Here is a 17513-nt window from a genome sequence, read left to right as displayed (position 1 = left end):
AGACAGACAATAACAAGTAGGATGTGAAGATAGAACTCTCATACACTGCTGGTGGGAGTGTGACATGGTGCAACCACACTGGGAAACAATTTTGCAATACCTAAAAAATGTATTTATTTATTTTTAAATTTTAGTAATGTCTACCCCCAACATGGGACTCAAACTCAAAACCCTGAGGACGAGTCACATGCTCTTCTGACAAAACCACCCAGGCAGTACTTCAAAAATGTAGAGTTAGAGGGGTGCCTGGATGGCTCTGTCGATTAGTATCTGCCTTCAGCTTAGGTCACAATATTAGGGTCCTGGGATCAATCCCCACATTGGCTCCCTACTCTGGGGGGAGCCTGTTTCTCCCTTTCCCTCTGCCTGTTGCTCCCCTTGCTTGTGCTCCATCAAATAAATAAATAAAATCTTTTAAAAATTTAAAGTTGTCATATATCCCACAACTCCATTCCTATATATATATCCAAGATAAGTGAAAACTTAATGTTCACATAAAAATTTGTCCATGAATGCTCATAGCTGCATTATTCATAATAACCAACAAGGACAAACAACCCAATTATTCACTGACTGATAAATGAATAAATAAAATGTGGTATATTATTTTTAATGGATAAAAATTGGCAATGGCAAAGTGGAATATTATTTGGCAATGAAAATGAATTAAATGCTGTCACATACATGCTCCAATATGAAAGAACCTTGAAAACCCACTAGGGGAAAGAAGCCAGATACAAAAGGAGTCATGGAGTATCTATAATTAAGCAAATCCATACAGACAGAAAGTAAATTAGTAATTGGCAGTGGATGGGGCAGGTAGGAATGGGGAGTGATTGATAATGGGTACAATGTTTCTTTTAAGGGTGATGAAAATATTCTGGAATTAGTAGTGATGATTACATACTTCGTGAATATGCTTTAAAAAACCCCTTCTGAATCCTACATTTTTAAAGAGTGGAATTTATGGCATGTGAATTGTATCTCAATCAAAAAATAAAATCTGGAAACATAACAATTTTCCTAAAGCATTCTCTGTATGCTTCCTACTAACCTACAGGACACTAGTTATCAAAACTGGATTGTAATTAATGATACATTTGTCTCCCTCCTCAATCAATCTTATAAGATCCTTGAAGGTAGAATTTCTCAGAAAGACTGTTTTCCCAGGGTCCAGCATAATGCCTAGCAGAAAGTTGGCTTAAGTCAATATTTTAAGAAAATTTATGTGCATATATTTGCAATATAAGGTACTTAAGAGACTGGAAGCAGTTTGTTGTTGCTGGAGAAAGGAGGAAAGTGAGAAGATTTGAGACCCTAGAAGTCAGCAGTGTTCAGGTAATGGCTGAGCCTAACGTGAAGACGCAAATGAATTTTGTCCTATAGATAATGGGGAACAATGGAGAGTTTTTAAGTTTGTGAGTAAAATAACATCTGTATCTATAAATAAATCCCCCTGATGGTAGAAAGAAAGGTGATAGCAGAACAGAGATAATTAAGTTTTAAGGACCCTGAAGGACAGCCCACTTCCAATCAAATGGCAAAATAAGCCCAGGCATCAAAATCACTCCTCTACGTTCACCCCCAAATCAACTGAAATGGCCAATGAGAAAAGAAAATATGTTTGTTTTCAGATTCACATTGAAACTAAGGAGTGATACTATTGATATGTCAAAAACTACAGATAGACACCAATGGGAAGACACCAAGAACCAATTCCCTGCATTGATAGGGTAAGGCTCGATATGTTATAGTATAGTAGGTAAGTATAGGTTCTTCCAAAACCTTTTAATATTCCCTAATTTGGAAGGAGAAGGTAGGATACTGAGCAAAGGAGAGAGGCTTCACCTCTCTGGTTCCCAGTTCCCAGCTATTGCTTTGGAAGCCCCTAGATGAGAGGAAGCCAAACCAGACACTGATCCTTTTAAAGCCAAGAGAATATCCTACAAGGAATCTAAATATAGCCACATGACCAACTGGGATGGCAGTCAAGATAAGCAGAAAATGAAATTCATCAAACCAGACCCTGGTTCAGAGCCTTCACCCGGCCTGGAGGAGACAAAGTTCCCTTGCTGGAATACCATGCAGCTCCATTTGTTACCCCTCCCAAAAGTCATGGTACAGTGAATTAGTAGGTAAACTTTGATTAGCCATCTCCCAAAGTTAAAATCCAGGGAGCAAAATTCTAATACTATCCAGGTGAGGGGATCCAATAAGGATCCAACGAATTTGCTGGAAAGCATCATGACTAGATTTGACCCTTTGGTTCATTGGTGAGCTAAAAATGAACAAAGAATTGTGCAAATATTATACAATATAAAAACATGAAGGAAAAGCATCATTCAAGACGTGGAGAATGAGAATACTTATGGGAGGATTTACTATAAATCTTTTACATAAATCTTCTTTATGAAGATTTAGGAGATCCCTGGGTGGCTCAGCAGTTTAGCACCTGCCTTTGGCCCAAGGCATGATTCTGGAGTCCTGGAATCGAGTCCCACATCAGGCTCCCTGCATGGAGCATGCTTCTCCCTCTGCCTGTGTCTGCTTCTCTCTCTGTGTGTGTCTCTCCTGAATAAATAAAATCTTTTTTTAAAAAAATAAATAAGGGATCCCTGGGTGGCGCAGCGTTTTGGCACCTGCCTTTGGCCCAGGGCGCGATCCTGGAAACCCGGGATCGAATCCCACATCGGGCTCCTGGTGCATGGAGCCTGCTTCTCCCTCTGCCTATGTCTCTGCCTCTCTCTCTCTCTCTCTCTCTGTGACTATCATAAATAAATAAAAAATTTTTAAAAATTTAAAAAAAAATAAAATAAAAAAAGAAATAAGATTTAGAAAGTTTCTGTTTTCATGGTGTGTACAAAATTCAAGAAAATGTAGAATTGATTAATGAATGATGATCTTCAAAAGCAACAAAGAGGGATCTGTCTAAACTGAGTTAAAGGAGTATAAGAAATATAACAATTACCAGAAGTGAATTTAAAACAGAATTAAAAATAGAAAGAGAAGAATCTGTGTTCCTGAAAGTCAAATTAATCATGTGAACAAGTTTGAAAAATCTCTACTATAATAGCAAAGAAGAAAGACAAAAATATTAAAATGATGAGAAAGTGATGGATATGAAGGAAAGAAGATGGAAACCCAATGCAGAAAACTGGTGTACCTTCAGAAGAGATCAGAGTACAACAGAATCAATAATTAAATAAAAAATGGAAGCCTTCATCCAGTGAAACAATACCTGAATCCAGGGAGGGAATAAAAGACTCGTGTGTTCCCTACAATGTAAGTGAAGAGCCAAGATTATTTAGACATGCCCAAGCAAACTTTTTTTTTTTAAGATTTTATTTATTCATTCATGAGAGACACAAAGAGAGAGGCAGAAACACAGGCAGAGAGAGAAGCAGGCTCCCCTCCCCACAGGGAGCCTGATGTGGGACTGGATCCCAGAACCCCGGGTCACAACCTGCACCAAAGGTAGCCGTTTAAGCCACTGAGCCGCCCAGGCATCCCACACCCAAGCAAAGCTTTATAATTTAAATGATAAGCAAAGAAGTCTACCAACCAGGATGGATAAAAAAACAACCTAAAAAGGAGCAAAAAGTGAATTGGTTTTTATGATTTAAATTCAGATCTTACTCAGAGCACACTCTTCCTGAGTGTGGAGGCCGAGAAAATTAAGGCCATTCCACTTTAAGTTCAGCATTAGCACAAGTACAGCTATCCCAGGCCCCTGTGAATAAGAGCTGAAGTTTACGTTATTCAGTTACAGGAAGAAAACAGCTTACAGCTTAACGCCCTGGAAAGCCCCATATTAGAATAAGAACAGAGCCCAAGCCAGGGGCAGGAAGCCCCTAATAGAATGAGAGCAGAGCTCAAAGCTCTTGAAAGCCCCATATCAGAAGGTAAACAGAACTTGAGAAATTCCTCCACCCCTTCTGGAGGTCCCCTAGACCAGCCCTTAAAACTAAGCTGAAACCCACTTCAGGGTCCAAGTCCCTGCTCCGCTGTGTCGGGTATACTTGGACCCAAGCTCGAGCTTGTAAATAAACCCTCTTGTGTTTGCATCGGTGTCGGCTCCTCGGTGGTTTCTCGGATTCACAATCTTGGGCACAACATTTTGGGGCTTGTCCGGGATCCAAGAAACCCCCAGGACCCCATCCGGAGGGTTTCACGCGTGGTGAGTGCACTCAACTTTTCCCACCTTTTGCGCGCATATTTTCTGAGAGCTCTAAACTGTACTTTTACCTGTAGGAATTCCAATCTGTATTGGGTCGGCATTGGCTTAGGCGGATGCGCTGGCGGGCCATCGACCGGGGGTCTTGAGGAGACGTCCCTTGCCCCCGCCTGGAGGACGGGGTCCTCGTCTGTAAGGAGGAAGGAGGTCCTCATCTGTAAGGAGGGCTGGCTGCCAGCCCTTCGGGTTACTGTGTCTGTTTTGTCTCCACGGCCGCACTGGAACGTTTGTCTGTGTTACTATGTCCTTGTTAACTGTGTGCATTTGTCTGTGTTACTGTGTCTTTGTTAACTGTCATAACTGTTTACATAAGAAGAGGGAGATTTCAATTTTTTTGCATATCAGAATGGCCAACCTTTGATGTGGAAAGGCCCCAAGAAGGAACTTTCCACCTACCTATTATCCTACAGGTTAAGGTCATGATCTTCAGGGACAAACCGGACGGCCACCCTGACCTGGTGCCCAACATCCTGGCCTGGCAGGACATGATCCAGAATTCCCCTCCTTGGCTAAAACCCTTTTTACCCCCCAAAGCGCACAACTCGGCTGAAGGTAAGGAGAGACTCGGGTCCACGGCCAGACTCTAGGGGCAGGTCTCCAGGCTGCCGCGTGCGAGCCTACCAATCTAGCCAAGGTGTATGATGTGAGACAGGGCAAGGATGAGAGTCCAGCAGCCTTCTTAGAGAGAGTCATAAAGAGTACATCGCTGTGAACCCAGAAGCCCCGGAAACAAAGGCCGCAATTATCATGGCTTTTGTAAACCAGGCCGCTCCGGACATTAAAAAGAAATTGCAAAGAGTAGAGAGACTAGGAGAGAAGAGCTTGCAGGACTTAGTAATAGTAGCAAAAGAGTCTGTAATAATAGAAAGAGTCCGGAAGAGCAACAAACCAAACTAAGTGACTGGGAGACCCGAAACCTGGCCAAGATCCTGCTGGCCACAACCATAGACGACCCACAGGAAAGACAGAGGCACCTCAAGAAGCTGGCTTCAGGGACAGGTAAGGAGGATGGCCCTGGTCCCCGTCGGGAGTGCCCTAAGCTGAACAAAAACCAATGTGCTTATTGCAAAGAAGAGGGCCACTGGGTGAAAAACTGCCCTAACAAAAGATCTAAGGCCCCTGCCAAGATCTTGCAAATGGAGAACTTGGGACGATTAGGGGATTCGGGGTTCGGCACCCCTCCCCAAGCCCAGGGTAACTCTTAAAGTGGAGGGGCAACCTGTTGAATTCCTAGTGGACCCTGGGGCACAACATTCGGTTTTATTATAGCCCCAAGGGAAATTGGCAAACAAGACTTCATGGGTACAAGGGGCCACGGGCACCAAACAGTACTCATGGACTACCCGAAGAACTGTGGATCTCGGCACGGGCCGGGTATCCCACTCCTTCATGGTCATCCCTGAGTGTCCCTACCCGTTGTTAGGTTGGGATTTGCTCACCAAGATGGGGGCACAAATTTGCTTCCACCCCGAAGGGGCAAAAGTCCTAAACTAGGGCGGGCACCCTATTCAGGTGCTTGTCCTGAGTTTAGAAGACAAATATCTCTCTACCCTCAGCCCCAATGACTGACACTGACCGTTGGCTGCAGGAATTTCCCCAAGCATGGGCAGAAGCTGGGGGAACTGGGCTGGCCCGGCACCGACTGGCCACATACATAGAACTAAAGACGGGGGCAGACCCTGTCAGGGGCTGCCAATACCCCATGCCTCTCGTCTCCCTAACCCAGACTGGGACCCCCGTCTGCATGACTGTCAAGAAATTTTGGCACAGGTGCACGGAATCAGAGCTGATCTCCAGGACCAGCCACTGCCGAACGCGGACACCACCTGGTACATGGACGGCAGCAGTTTCATCCAAGAAGGAATCAGATATGTGGGGGCAGCTGTAACCATGGAAATGGAGACCTGATCAGGGGCACCAACCCTGCAACCCTGCCTGACACCCCCAACTATACTGATGCGGACTTACAGTGGATCAAATGCTTGCCTATGACCCAGTGCTTGCATGGCTGGGAGAGGGCCACAGACTCCAGCACCATCCTGCCAGAGGAACTAGGACGGCGAGTCCTATCCCAAATGCATCGGAGTACTCACATGGGGACACGGAAGATGGAAGACCTCATACGACATGCAAAGATCACTATTAAAGACTCTCGAGCAAAGATCGAGCAGATTGTGGTGAGCTGCCACAAATGCCAGTTAACTAATGCCACCGCCCATGGATCTTACCTGGGCACCCGGCTCCGAGGGGACCGCCCAGGAGCCTACTGGGAAGTGGACTTCACTGAGGTAAAACCTGGAAAATACGGATACAGGTATTTACTAGTGTTTGTAGATACTTTTTCAGGATGGACAGAGGCATTTCCCACCAAACATGAAACGGCACAGACTGTGACCAAGAAACTGCTGGAAGACATCTTACCGAGGTATGGTCTTCCTGTTAAAATTGGATCAGACAACGGCCCAGGATTCGTCTCAGGGAGTGGCACAAATACTTGGGGCAGATTGGAAATTACATTGTGTGTATAGGCCCCAGAGCTCAGGACAGGTAGAGAGGACGAACAGAACATTAAAGGAGATCTTAACTAAATTAGCCCTGGAGACTGGCGGGGACTGGGTGACTCTCCTCCCCTTCGCCCTATATAGGGTGAGGAATTCCCCATATAAGATGGGACTGACTCCCTACGAGATCATGTTTGGTCTTCCTCCACCTATTATCCCCAATTTAAAACCTGAGGTGCTTGCTGAATTTGATGATCACCAACTTCTTTTCTCCCTCCAAATGTTACAACGAACCCATGAGCAGGTGTGGCCTAAGCTGAAGGCCCTCTACGAGACTGGGCCACCCCCGGGCCCCCATCGATATCGGCCAGGTGACTGGGTGTACGTGTGGAGATACAAACACCAGACATTTCAACCTCGCTGGAAGGGACCTTACATCGTGATCCTGACCACTCCCACCACTCTCAAGGTCGACGGGATTACTCCCTGGGTCCACTACACCTACGTCCGTCCAGCCAGCTGACCCACACGCCGTTCTCAAGGACTTTGTTCCAGAATGGAAAAGTCAACTGGACAAGGACAATCCCCTAAAGCTAAGACTGCACCGTTCTCACTTATTTCCCACCTCCAAGACTCCCTAGTCTGAGGTTGTCCTTCAAATAGAAGGGGATTAGATTTAGTCTTCTTACAACAAAGGGTGGGGGTGGGGTATGTGCTGCCTTAAGCGTAGGATGTTGCTTCTCCACTGAAATGCAAATGGGAGCGAGAACAGCAACAAGGTTGGTTGGAATCCTGGTTTAATCATTCCCCCTGGCTCACTCTGAGAGCAACCTGGACCCAGGATTGGGTCCTTCCTTAGGTTCCTCTGAGAGGGGGAAATGTGGAGGCCAAGAAAATTAAGGCCATTCCACTTTAAGTTCATTGTTAGCACAAGTACAACCATCCCAGGCCCCTGTGAATAAGAGGGTTTACGTTATTCAGTTACAGGAAGAAAACAGCTTACAGCTTAACACCCTGGAAAGCCCCATATTAGAATAAGAACAGAGCCCAAGCCAGGGGCAGGAAGCCCCTAATAGAATGAGAGCAGAGCTCAAAGCTCTTGAAAGCCCCATATCAGAAGGTAAACAGAACTTGAGAAATTCCTCCACCCCTTCTGGAGGTCCCCTAGACCAGCCCTTAAAACTAAGCTGAAACCCACTTCAGGGTCCAAGTCCCTGCTCCGCTGTGTCGGGTATACTTGGACCCAAGCTCGAGCTTGTAAATAAACCCTCTTGTGTTTGCATCGGTGTCGGCTCCTTGGTGGTTTCTCGGATTCGCAATCTTGGGCACAACACTGAGCACATCCAAAGAATCCTCAAGGATCATTCTCTCTCCCCTGTGGCCCAGATCTTGGTGCAACCAGGGATCCTGGCTTCATCTCCCCAGGTCCCTGGTAGAGGTTTAGATGAAACAACACACACACACACACACACACACACACACACACACCCTTCCCAATGACCTCTCTCACACTTACCCCTCCAAGCTGGGTCCAAAAGGGTAAGAACGAAGATCTGTTGAGCAGGGCTAGAGGAAGTGATTTTTAAAAAATCCTTCCACCCCTCCCACCCCACCTGGAGGCTATTTCCTCCTCCCAACCTCCTCCCCCAGAAAAATGGGTGGGGGAGAAAAGGGAGGCAGCTTCCAGGCATTCTTCTATGGGAAATGCAGATCTTCAAGTACAATAAAGAAGAGGGAAATAGCTTTACAAAAATTTTATCTCCTCAGCTACATGATTAGTTGGCAAATAAAGTGGATCAGATGAAGATATGTTTTCTTGAAACATTTTTTATCAATGACATTTTTGGAAAAAATATGGCACTATGAGAGTTCACCTTTTTTTGTTGTTTTTTAAAAATGTGTGTATTAAGTCCTTGTTTTAAAATCCTTGGCAGTTCCTCAGTGGTACCATTTATTGAAGCCCTCCTACTTGGCAGTTGGAATTTTACATGCATATTGTGTAGTAATCAGCATAACAGACTTATAATAAAAAATGGCATTATCAGCATTTCATGTTAAAGAAGAAAATGAGAGTAAGTCCCCCTGATTCTAAAACCACATTCATGTGATATTGTGAAGACTATAAAAAGTACTTGAAATATCTTTTGGGAATATTTTGAACTACTACAAAGCTAAAATTTATTAAATATCAAATAAAAATGTTTAATGAAAAATGTGGGAGAAAAAAGTGGTGGCAGTTGGGAAGGCCTGGTTGGTTTGCTCTGGGCTTTGTATCCTGGCTAATCTGATAAGGGGAAATGTATTTATAAGAGAAAATGTTTGTTTCCCTTTGCTATTAGCAGCAAGCTTCTCTTCCCCAGATGACAGGGTTTAGTCTGTTAATTAATTTTAATTATTGGCATACATTGAGGGGTAGCTTAGAAGCTATATGACTTAGACTTCCCTTGAAATCACCAGTAGAAGTCTCAGCCATAGATCTTACTTCTCAAGAAACTCTTCTTTGAAAAAAGAAATCCATTTCTATTTCTAGCTTTCCCAAACTTGGATCCCAGAGACTATAATGTCTCCGCAGGCTGTAAAGCACCTTTGCTGTAAAGCAACCCCTCCCACACCCCATGTAGGTCAAAGACTCTGGGAAGGCTAACTGCTTCAGCAACCCTCATTGATTGCTGACAATGACAAGTCTATTATAGTGACTGGCACACAGTAAGCCACAATCTTTCTTGAAAGTACTTGGTGGAATGGCAGGTTAATAGTAGCCCTAGAGTGAATAATGAAAGTAATCCCAAAGGGCACCCTAGAGACATGGAGAACTTTTCCATCTCCTCTACAAGATCATAACTGGATTTGATCCATTAATAAGGAGTCTGAATTTTGACAAGCTTTCCAATTCATATTATTGACAAATGAATTCCTCAACTCATTTAATTCTGAAGAAAAAAAAATCTCAATGGTTCTAAAATATACTAATTAGAATCTCTCTTAAAATGGCCTGCCAGCAGGAGCCCAATCAAAATGTCTGAGCCTTGGTCTAGAATCAAGAAGACAAGAAACAACAGGTGTTGGTGAGGATATAGAGAACAGGGAGCACTTGTGCACTGTTGGTGAGAATGTACATTGGTGCAGCCACCATGGAAGACAATAAGGAGGTTCTCACAAAACTAAGCAGAGAAATACTATATGATCCAATAATTTCACTATTGGGTATTTACTAATTCAAAGTGATATATGCACCCCTATGTTCACTGCAGCATTATTTCCAATAGCCAAGATATGGTATCAAACTAAGTGTCCATCAGTAGATAAATGAATAAAGAAAATGTGTTGTATATATACAGTATATTATTACACAGCCATAAAGAAGGATGAGGTCCTGTCGTTTGAGACATGGATGAGCCTAGAGGGTATTATGTTAAGTGAAATAAGTCACACTACAAATACCATAATGTCACTCATAAATGTGATCTAGAAAAATAATGAATAGGGTTCCTGGGTGGCTCAGTTGGTTAAGCATCCAACTCTTGATTTTGACTCAGGTCATGATCTCAGGGTTGGGAGATTGAGCCCTGCATCCAGTTCTGCATTGAGCATGAAGCCTGCTTGGGATTCTCTCTCTCTCCCCTCTCTGCTCTTCCCTGCTCGTGCTCTCTCTCTCTCTCTCAAAAATAAAAAGTAAATAAAATAAATTTAAAAATAATGAATAAACAAAAAAACAATTAGAACTACAAAGAACAAACTGGTGATTGACAGAGGGTTGGGCAAAATGGGTAAAGGGGAGAAAGAGATGCAGACCTCCAGTTATGGAATGAACATCACAGGAATTAAAAGCAGAACATAAGGAATTCAGTCAGTGACATTGTAATAGCAATATAATGGGACATATGGTAGTTATACTTGTGGTAAGCACAGAATATAATGAGTAAACTTGTCAAATCACTAAGTTTTATACCTGAAACTAATGTAACATTGTATATCAACTACACACACATACCCATACATACAAAGTCTGCGTCTTGATTTCATAAGGATTCTACCAGTGTCTGTTCTTCTCATATTACTGTTCTTGCCCTGAAACTTGTCTGGAAACAGTCTTTGAAGGAGATGTGACCCCCTTTCCTTCAATTACCTCTTTCACAGGAGGCAGGCCAGAAGGGGTAATTAAGTGCATGGACCTTGGCAAGAGACAAAGGGGATCTAGACCTAGCATCACTACCTAGCTGTGTCCTTGAGAAAGTTACTGAATGACTCTAAATTTATTATTTTCACCAACAGAGGAGGGATTATAAGCCTCCCTAATGGAGTCGTTCTTAGAAGTACATTTAACATGGTGACATGGCACAGGGCACTTGATGCGTGGCAGTTACCATCCCCACTGCCAATAACATTATCATTGAACAGCCTGGCTAAAATCAAGAACCTGCAAGAATTCACAGTATAGCAGTCACTTAAGAAGTGAAGTCTGATGATCCAGGCTTTGCTAATGATGAGTTGCATGATGGGAAAGTTACTTAATTCCAATTAAGCTTGTTTTCTCATTCATAAAATGGAATCAATAGCATATATTCCATAGTTTTCTTTCTGAGGATTAGATGTGCCAAGGAATATAAATTTTTAAAATGATGCTCAATACGTGTTATCTCTATTAACTTGGAAACCCAGAATAGAATGCAGCACATAGTAAATACTCAAAATATTTCATGAATAAATAAATGTGATTTTTTTTTTCCTCCTGAAATAATCTTTGAAATACTAGAAACTAGTTAAGGAAATCTTTTGATGTTCTGTGCACAGCATCCTAGGATAAACTTGGAGCTATCTGAGATGGTTTGAAATGCTTGAAAGGAAACTGAGACACACAAAGCCCAGGTAGCCAGTCCGTTCCTCACTAGATGCCATTTTATGACACCTTGTCACCTAAACTTGATTCTACTGTTGTGCTTAACTCAAACACTTTGTTCTACAAGACAAAACCAACACAAACTTCTCTCCTTGAAAAACGTTTTCCCCAAATTCTCAGCTGCCTCCCTAGATCTGTTCCCCCTTCTCCTTATCAGCCACCTCCTTATCAAGCCTCATCCTTCTCCAGGTGGACTGGACTGGGAAGATAATAAATTCTTTCACTGTGAGAAATTTGTCTCTGCTTGAAGATGTTTGGGCAGCTACTTATAAATTAATGAATAGCGTCTTCTGGGATGTGGCAGACTGGAGAAATAAAGGCAATTATTTATTGTTCAACATCTCCCTTAGGGTTTACTTCCAGTTGTTTTCAGGTATGTATTCATTCCTCTGACAAAGCATTCCCCTGATAAATCAAAGGTGACTTATATATTAGTCAACATACAAGAGCCAGCTTCTCAGTTACCCAGGAAACAAAAATCTAGACATTGATCCAATTCCTAATGATATTTTTTTCTGAATATGCTGATCCCTCAAATGCCTGGAGTCAAACTGACACCATTTCTGAACTTTTTACATGTTCCCATTAGATGAATTATTTTAGGAGACCTAAATGTTACAACATTGATGGTTGTGCCAAAAATTCCTTAATTTAGGAATTTAGATAATACATTGCCTCTCTCTGGGGGCAGGGAAATGTCTCAGTTAAAAAGAAATCACCAAACCCATTTATTCTGTAACTCAGTAGGATGAATGGTATTTTGGTAAAAGTCTGTAAGCACATGGACAAGATTATTATTATTTTTTTTACAATACCATTGGCTATATTCTCTATGCTGCACTTTACAACCCCATGCCTTATTCCTGCCATAACTGAAAGCCTGTCCTTCCCACTCTTTTCCCCTTTTACCCACCCTGCTACCCCTTCCCCTCTGTCAATCATCAGTTTGTTCTATGTATTTATGGGGTTGTTTTTGTTTTTTGTTTCCTAGATTCCATATATAAGTAAAATCCTATATTTGTTTTTCTCTGACTTACTTCACTTATCAAAATACCTTCTACATACATCCCAGTTGTTGCAAATGGCAAGATTTCATTCTTTTTTTATGACTGAATAATGTTCCATTCCATATATATACCACATCTTCTTTATCCATTCATCTATGGATGGCTAGTTAGGTTGTTCCCATATCTTGGCTATTGTAAATGCTTCAGGGGTGCCTGGGTGGCTCAGTTGGTTAAGCAGCCCACTCATGATTTTGGCTCAGATCATTATCTCAGTGTCCTGCGTCTGGCTCTGCCCTCAGTGGGGAGTCTGTTTCAGAATTTTCTCTCTCCTTCTGCCCCTCCCCCTGCTGTCTCTCTTTCTCTAAAATAAGTAAATCTTTAAAAAATAATGCTCCAATAAAAATGGAGGTGCATATACCTTTTTCAGTTAGTATTTTCATTTTCTTTAGGAAAATTCTCAATAGTGGAATTACTGGATCATATAACATTTCTGTTTTTAATTTTTTGAAGAATCTCTATACAGTTTTCCAGAGTGGCTATACCAGTTTGCTTTTCCAACAATGCACAGGGGTTCCTTTTTCTCCACAGCCTCACCAACGCTTTTTATTTCTGATTTTGTGAAAAAGATCATTTAATAATCAATCCTTCTTTGCTTACTTCCATTTTCAATAGACATCTCAGACCTGGTTAAAGGGGATTATTTCTCTCTTGAATGTATTCTTGTCCTAATTCTAATTTTGTACAAAATGGTGAGGTTAGGTAGCAAGATGGTTAAAGTGGAATGAAGATCTTTCAGGTTACCTCCAAGTAGCTTTCTCAGATAAGTAATCCTTAAACCCCTTCTCAAGTTAATTTTGAGGAATAAGATCTCTTTGGAGTACACTACTTGATAGACCAGTTAAGCTAATCTTGACCGTCTTCTGTCTGGACATTGGTTTAAAATGTTAAATTCCTACTGCCTCACAAATACTGTGTCAGTTCTTAGTTACTAAGCGAATAAGATACAGTTTTTTTGCTTTTGAATACAGTGTAGCAATAGAGTTGATGTGGAGGAGTGGTGAGATATTCATGTATACCTTCAAAAATGTTTGAATGCCTAGGACATGTAGGGGCTGGCACAATGAGCGTTTAGTTAAAATAAAAGAAAGTCATGTGCCTTGTTTTTATAGAGCTTATGGCCTATGAGCAGCCTAGAGAAGACATCACCATTTATTAAATTATACAATAAGCACTATAATGGAAAAAATATAGGATGCCTAAGAGCACATAACAAAAGTAGGAGCACATAACAAACATAAAACATGACAAAGAACTAACAATAGAATTGATTTTGATAAGAGACTCCTGGAAACTGATAAGACACAGCAACAAATAAAACTCAAAAAGTTTTAGTAGAAAAAAAATAAAATAAAGAAAGTTTTAGTAGATTTAAATACTTTTGTAAGCAGTTCATTCTTTCAAACAATAAGTAAAAAACTTCAGGCTTAGCCAACGGGGTCAGTGAGGTCAAAAATAAATGTACATTTGAAGGTGTTAGCCATGGTCTGAGTCTAGTTTCTCCAGCAATGATGAGGTTATTCTAGAAAACTTACAGTCATACACTGAGCCAGCAAGTCCTGTCTACTTGGGATCCCTTGACAACGCACACTTAAAACCTGTGATAAGCTACATAGTTGCCCCCAGACATCCACATTCTAATCCCCAGAACCTGTGAATGTTACCCTTTATGGCAAAAGAGACTCTACAGATGTGACTAAGGTAAGGATCTTGATATGGGGAGATTAGCCTGAATTATCTAGGTGGGCCCTTTTAAGGCAGAAGCAGATCAGAAGTAGTAGGCTCCATGGCCACAGAAGCAGAGATTGCAGTGATGAGGCCAGGCCCAAGGTTTGTTGTGGCCTCTGCAAGCTGCAAGAGACAAAGCATGGAGTTCTCCCTGGAAAATTCAGAAGAAACAAGCTCTGCTGACATCTTCATTTTAGTTCCTGAAGACTCATTTTGTAGTCTGACCTCCAGAACTATCATAGAATATACTTGTGTTATCTAAAGCCACTAAGTTTGCGGTAACTTGTTAGAGCAACAGGAAACTAACATGACACCCTATTACTTATGGCAACAAAAAGGACCTTGGGAGTCTTTATGGAAAGGTTAGTAGAACTGGCATTTCCTTTCCACTGGTCTTTCCTGTTGCCATTCTTCCCATAAAAGCAAAATACTCTTCATTCTCCTCCTCTCCCTTCATTATAGTGTCTATTCAGAGGAAACTATAATGGAAAAATTAATTACAGTAAGTAATTTGGGAAGATTACTTGAAAGTGAACTACTGCTCTCTGCCAATTTTCTTCCTTATAAACTTGTGAATTACGCTTTTCAATCTATGCTGCATTAGAGGCAGGCATGTTATAGACATAACAGTTCATTTCAGATCACTGTTTTTCTATTTGTTATCAGGATTAGTGCGGGGGTTGGGGGAGACATGAGGCTTTAAATTATTTGCTGATGACAATCTTTATTGCCCCCAAAAGGATCAGCAATGTGGTGAGATGCCACCCTTGAGATTACCAGTATTTCTTTAGTGCTCACTGAGGAAATTAGTGGGCGGGGGGGGGGGGGGTCGGGGATATAAGAGTGGCAGAGCCCACTCCAGTTGTAGGCAGTGTAACACATGTTCCGGTCCCTCTTTTTCTACATAAACGTATCCATAAACGTTTATATCCATAAACGTATAACTTGATCGTGCTGCAAAATTAGATGGATACTTGCCGCCGGCAATAGCAAACAGGAGAGGAAACATCGGGTAATATGAAATGCATCTATAATCATTAAAGTGGTTCTAGGAAGCAAATGAGTCTGTTGTATCACCACCTGCAAGAACAGCTTAACCTCCATGATTTTAAAACCCTAATGATCTGATGTGACAGATATTCGCCAACTTTCAAGTGCCTCCCAGTGTTGAGTAACTCCTGTCTGCTTCTCTGGATCCACTCCTCACCTGCGCTGAGCCCCAGAAGGCTGTCCTGTGTCCACTGTTATCAATGGCCTTTCTTCTGCATACTGACTCCTCTTCTGTGGTTTCTGGAAGCTCTGCCCACATCTTGGTAAATCATTCATTTATTAAACTCTCCTCTGAGCTGAGTACTTTTTGCCCATTTTATACAATTATTTCATTCCATTTCTTGAAATTATATTTTGAGGCAAAGCAATTCCATCAGAATCTATTCTCTTCAAAGTCAATTGTTCTGTGGGGTCTGGACTGAAGTTATTTTAATACTAATTTGGCTACATCTGTCCTTGACGTTTTTCAATAAATAAGTAATCTCTTCTAAGCTCTGTATGACAGAGCTCTAGGGTCTCAGCTGAGAAGTTGTCTAAATGTTTCCAAAGATGCAAAGCTCTTTTTCAAGAGAATTTTTACCCTATAGAGAGGGATAAATGGGAATAACAATGAGATTTCTCTATTTTCTTGTCACAGAGTATCAATCTTGACTGAAACTATGGCTTAAAAATATTTGAATCTCTACAATTAGCAAGTACTCCAGTTGCTTACTAAAGAATTTAATCATGACATGACTCTGGTCTAGAAAAAACTCACCAACATTATTTTGTTCAAGAGTGTGGAGACTTCAATATATAAAACTCCTGATTCATTCCATTCCCTGAGCATAAAATTGCAGGTATTTTACATCCCCCTACTGAAGGTATTTAATTGTATTGTTTTCTTATAACTAAATGGAAATTTTTATACACATCTCCTTGCACACATGCATCAGGCAAGTAGTAAGGCAAATACTAAGCTTACCAAGTTTTTTTTTTTTTTTTACTTTTACCAGCTGTTTTGACCTGCTTATGAATTATGAAATCACTCTTCTGTGTCTTTATCAACATTCTTTTCATTTTAAAGTGAAATGTTATAAAATACAAAGCAATGCATCTACAAAGGGTAAGGATTATCTTACAAAACTTTATTTTTTTATGTATATGGCTATGTACACAGATGTGTGTACTATGTGTGTCATAGTGTAAAACACTTTTCTTATAATGAGTTAGTCAAAAATATCTGAAAACCATTCTATGATAAATACACAGAAGCACAATTTCTGTATCATAGAATATGCACATTTTCAACCTGCCTCACTATTTTTTTAAAATATTTTATTTTTTTTCTTTTTTAAAGATTTTATTTATTTTTTTAAAGATTTTATTTATTTATTCATAGAGACACAGAGAGAGAGGCAGAGACACAGGCAGAGGGAGAAGCGGGCTCCATGCAGGGAGCCCGATGTGGGACTTGATCCAGGGTCTCCAGGATCACGCCCTGGGCTGCAGGCAGTGCTAAACCGGCTGCACCACCGGGGCTGCCCAACCTGCTCACTATTAACAATCCAGTTGATGAATAAATTTATGCTTCTATTAGATATAAGCGAATTCTTTTTTCTTCATATTTTTGAATTTTAATTTCCTAAACTTCCCCCTCAATCTTTTTTTAAGATTTTATTTATTTATTCATGATAGTCACACACAGAGAGAGAGAGAGAGAGAGAGAGAGAGGCAGAGACACAGGCAGAGGGAGAAGCAGGCTCCACGCAGGGAGCCCAACGTGGGATTTGATCCCGGGTCTCCAGGATCACGCCCTGGGCCAAAGGCAGGCGCCAAACCGCTGCGCCACCCAGGGATCCCTTCCCCCTCAATCTAATGGATTTTAAACAATATCTTAATGTCATTTCAATTTACATTTCTCTGACCCTCCAGTAAAGTGGAGCATCTTTTCATCTGTGAACTGCCTAACAACATTTTTGTAAACTTCCTATTACTTTTCTGATATGCATTTTTTTAAAGAAAAATCTTAAATGTTACTTAAGATTACACATCTAGTA

The sequence above is a fragment of the Canis lupus genome, chromosome 17 (genome assembly GCF_011100685.1).
Source record: "Canis lupus familiaris isolate Mischka breed German Shepherd chromosome 17, alternate assembly UU_Cfam_GSD_1.0, whole genome shotgun sequence".
In the NCBI taxonomy this organism is placed as follows: Eukaryota; Metazoa; Chordata; class Mammalia; order Carnivora; family Canidae; genus Canis; species Canis lupus.
Note: the sequence above shows the minus strand (reverse complement) of the source record.